The sequence below is a fragment of the Oculina patagonica genome, chromosome 3, assembly GCF_052425735.1.
Source record: "Oculina patagonica isolate OP01 chromosome 3, crgOcupat, whole genome shotgun sequence".
In the NCBI taxonomy this organism is placed as follows: Eukaryota; Metazoa; Cnidaria; class Anthozoa; order Scleractinia; family Oculinidae; genus Oculina; species Oculina patagonica.
Window position 1 is genome coordinate 23,862,673 of NC_135760.1, and position 5,059 is coordinate 23,867,731.

A 5,059-nucleotide genomic window follows, 5' to 3' on the forward strand; every position below is an offset into this window, starting at 1 on the left:
GAGGAGATAGTTTTTTTCTCAAAGGAGTGGTAAATTTGGAGAAGATTTAGTGTGATTTTAAAATTAGAATTTGAAGTTTAAAATTAGTAGGTGGACACCAAAACAGTCCCCTGGCAACCTGGAGTGTTTTTGCGTGGGGGTCAACTGTCTGGTGGTGTTTGAAAAAACAATTTTCTTTCTCCTTTCCTTTCTTAAAACCTCCTAAAATTTCACTCAAATTCACATTTATCCCCGCCTTAAGTAACAGGGGGAAAATTGTTGAAATCCTTTTTATCATAAACACAGCGTCCGTAATAGTCAATTTTTACAAGTAAGTATTGCCGACAATTTCATTTTTCGAGCGCAATTTATCCAGTAGGTTTTAGTACGACAAGATACCATTCGATAGTTGAATATTTGTAAACATGTAAGCAATCGTTGCTATTGGCGTTGCTATAAACAAAACGTCTACTGCTCGATGTACCGTGTTTTTGTATCCTGTACGTTGGAAAAGTGTAAAAACCTTGCAAAGTGGAGAAGCCGAAGACATGAAGTGGAAATATTATTTGCATTTCACCGTGACAGGTTTTTAATGTAATAAACAGTTCTTTGAACATTATACTTAGTAGTGCACGCAATAAATCTACGTAAAAGCGAGTATGAATTAATTTTACACTTCACGTTGCCTTCGGCTTCACGGTTGTGATTTCCAAAGTATCTGCATTGGGTACCCCTCCCCCCCCTAGGACGTTCATTTTCAGTGAAAATTGCATAAAATGTCCCGGCTGGTGGTACAGATTACAGTAAATCGGCAAATTCACAACCTATTTGATATTCTATCTACAGTTAAAAAAAATAACATCGGCCGAATTGATTGCACTTTTAAAATTAGACCAGACTATGGTTCGAAGACTAAATATATTCTTTTGAGGACCGAGATCTTCGATCAAAGCGAGTCGTGGAAATACGTTTTCCTCGTCACGTGATCGACCTATAATTTGCCCAATCAAGAATTTGTTTGAGTAGACATGTCTAAGGCTTCGATGAATTTCAGCATATTTACCTTATTGTTACTTATTTTCGCTGGACTTAATTTTCGCGATTTTCGACATTTTCAAAAAAGCGAAAGACCTGCGAAAATTTATTTTAAACGTTTTCTATTGTATTTTTTATGTTAATTACGTATTTTTTTGGCTAAATCGCGAAAATAAATTCCCGCGAAATATGGCCGTTCCATTTTCGCGAAATTAAGTTCCCGCGAAAATAAATAACAAGAAGGTACATCGAAAAGTAAAATCGAGAATGTTTCCAAATGTTTCCGAAAGAGTGGAAGCACTTCCTTATTATGTAAATGGGCATTAGTGGGTATCAAATAAAGCATTTGTAATTAAGACCTAACCTGCTTGATAAAGCACTACCTTTTGCTAAGGGAGAAGGGTTAGTTCTCTTGTCTGTGTACGTACTTTACAGAAGCTACGAACTGTACGACCGTGCGATTGAACTGGAGAAAGACTACAGGATGTATCGGGAAGAGTTTGAAGTGTTGAAAGAAGAAATGAAACCCTTCATACACTTCATAGCCACAGAACTTATCCCACAGTGGGAAAAAGGTAACACTGCAAACTTGCAAAAGGACACTGTCAAGGTCCTGGAAAGAATGAGTCGCTTTTCCACAGTACTCCGAGAGTTGGTTCAATCGATCCACAGGGGCACCAAGCAGGCCAGAAGCGATATTGGGTTGTCCGCTTTTTACAGTGTTCTCGGAGTTACCTTCTGCGTGCGCTCGATAGCTACTGGAAATGTTCTGGTATTCGTTGGTTCATGTGGTCTTGGTGTTGGTATTATTGCTTACACTATTGTGAGCTACTGTACAAATCTCAATACCCTTACGAAGTTGGAAATGTTAGGAAAGGACGCGTCGACGATGCGCAAAGAGATAACAAAGTATCGTGCACAACTCGATCTTGCCATGATGAGAGGTAAATTCTAAATCAAGTTGTTTTTTCTCCTTCAAGCCTCTTGATCTTATTGTACTACTTAGACGAATTGCGTTAACTATTAAACAATCTCTTGAATTGTTCTTGGGTTCTGCTCCATGTGTATATTCCTTTGTAGTGGGGTTTGTTCTATACGTATATAACAATTATTCACCGAAGGCGAAGTGATTATTAAGTGAAAATGCTGAAATTGCAGTCAGGAATGGTCCCTTTAAGGGGACTCTGTAAAGTGCAGAAACGGACGGCGGATGCGGACGGCGGAGGGCGGACGGTGGACGGCAAAAAAATAAAAAAAATAAATAATAAATTTAAAATATTAAAAAATAAAAATGTTAATAAAATAAAAAAGAATAATGGAATATTAAAAATCACATCACTTTTCGGTCGAAGCATCTTTGGATCACTGCGCTGGAAACTCGTCGAAAAATGCTTGGAAAGTTTGGAAAAGTGCAAAAAAAAATTCTCTAAGCACTTTTGTAGTTATCTCTTGATCTGTCTTATTCTTGAGCTTATAATAATATAAGAGTTTATCACTAAAGACAGTGTTTGGATAATTTTTAGAAGGCTTCGGAAGTTGTACAAATACTATTCGCGCACTCGTGTGTAATCTCTGTACTCTTTTTTATTTGTGACTTTAAACCATCAATAGTGACTAAGATTAGATACTAAATACTGGCCTAATATCTCAAGGAAAGATCTAAACTCGAACGAACAATATGTCTCTGCCACCTCACTTTGTCGTATCAGTTTATTTTATCATAGCAGGCAAACTATGTACTAAGTTAAGACTTCAGTGAATTTTATTCCTCGGTGTAAATCAAAACGCCGACAAAACAGTTTTAAGAAAATAAATCAAAGAGTTGTTATTAAAGGCAATCATCTTGCTTTCATGAAGTTCAACTAGCTTCTGTAAAGGCAAATTTTATCACTTTACTGAATGAAGTGTCTGTTTCGAAAAACTTCTTGGTCATTTTTGTTCGATTTTTGTCTTGCTTCTTCGTAAACATGTTTTGTCTGGATAGCTAGCGACGCCAATGAAAAGTCATTTGATGTTTCGGCTAATGGGTTATATGCAAGATTTTTTTTTATCCGTTTATTGCGGTCTAGAGACGTAAGGTCAAAAAAACTAAAAGGGATTAAAAGATTACTTCACTTGTCCATGTTCTTGTACTCTTAAACACAGGCTTTATACAGCAAGCAAATTTTGCACACTGTACCCGCGTTTATAGAAGTGAACCCCTTCCAGCTGACCACATTTGACAGGGAAGTGACAACACGTACACTGAATTGCATTCGATTGGTTTACCAATCTTCAAATTAAAGAAGCCAAATGTTGCCTCTGAGGCATTTTAAGTTTACATATACACAGTGTATTAACCGATCAACAGTCTGAGGTTCAACATTACTTGCAAAAAACTTCGAACGATTTTTATTTCGGAAAAAATGTCTAAAGATAAAACCGCCCGAAATACAATTTACATTACAATATAATTGTTTCAAGAACACAAACAAACCCGATGTATCAAGGAAGGGTTCTGAGATGACAGAAATAGTGGAAGTTGTTACAAAGAAAATAGAACCAGATGATCCTTTTGAAGGTCTTGTAGCAGTTATTAAGCCACTTTGAGCTCCAAAGCTTTTACTTTCCTTTCTGGAGCGAACCCTAGTCGAGAAAAGCGTAAAATACGTAACGGTTTGATAGTATTTGTATCATTTTCGCGCCGGTGTATCTGTAAAATCTTGTAGGTGCAGTAAAACTATCAATTTCAAAGATGTTGTTTCAGTCTAATTCCTGTTCTGTATGATTCAGCAAAGTTTCCGAAATTTTTGTCCAACATTTGTCAGAAACGAGATAAAGCTTTTTTTTAAGGTGGCTCAACTGGATTTTTTAGGGGTAACACCGCTCAAGTTTGAAACTTAACTACGTCGCCATTAAATATGCTCTCGAAAAACCATCACCACAGTTGTATAAGATTAAGATGAAATTTTTTTAAGACCAGTGTTATATTGACATCGGAGTTGCCATAGCGACGCAATGACGTCATTACGTTTTTTACTTTCGCTCGAATTCCTCGGCACCTGGAGATTTTTTAGGAAATCGCATAAAGGAGCTTGTATCACACATAGCTGCCTCGATGTTGGCAAAGTTTGAACAAATTCTATGAGAGCGTTTTCGAAATATTTGGGGATGAAGTTTTCGGGGCTATAAATACAGTCAAAAACATACTAACGAGAAAATGGGGTAATATCTGAAGAAAACGACGCGCCTTTGGATTGCAGTTTCATCTTATAGTAGTTTGATTCCATTTAAACTCGTGTGTAAAACAGTGGTGGGGATTGCTTTGGTCGATTGCGAGAAAAGAGAATTTGATGAGCGTGCGTCCAGGTGCTCTTGTTGCCATTTTTGTTTAAAATTTGGTCTATGCCTACAAAAGTGATAATAAATTAAAAACCGCTCGATGAATTTTTTTTTTAAATTTGACAAACTCTAGGTTTGCCATCAATTGATATAGTTTGCAAGTTTCAAGCGCATTGAAAACATTTAAGGCAATACAATTGGGCCTCCAATGTACTGATTTTTTTCTCGCATATTTTGTGTTTACAAGCGAGTGTCCTCATTATTCACGGGTATTGTTTTCAAGTTTCATATCCACGTGCACGACTTTACCAAAAAATTCATTTGCATTAAGTAGGACGCTCGACTGCTTTCCGAACAATTTTCCGAAACATGCTTATATTGCTTAAAAAATTGTAACAGCATTTGTCGGGCTATTGATGTCAAGGGCCTCTGTCCAGAAAACGAAAGCTATTGTTCTGCAGATATTGTCATTGCTATTCTCATCCCAAGGCAGAATAGCATGCTTCGGAAAAATTTTCGGAAAGCAATCGAGGTGTGGGGAAAATTATCCAGACTTTATCCGAACACGGACTTTGGTGATAATCTCTCATATGAGCTCAACAATAAGACAGATGAATACGTGAGTGTTTGAAGAATGCAATATGAAACATTTTTTTGCAATTTTCGGAACTTTTCAAGCATTTTTCGACGAGTTTCCAGCGCAGTGATCCGAAGATGCTTCGAC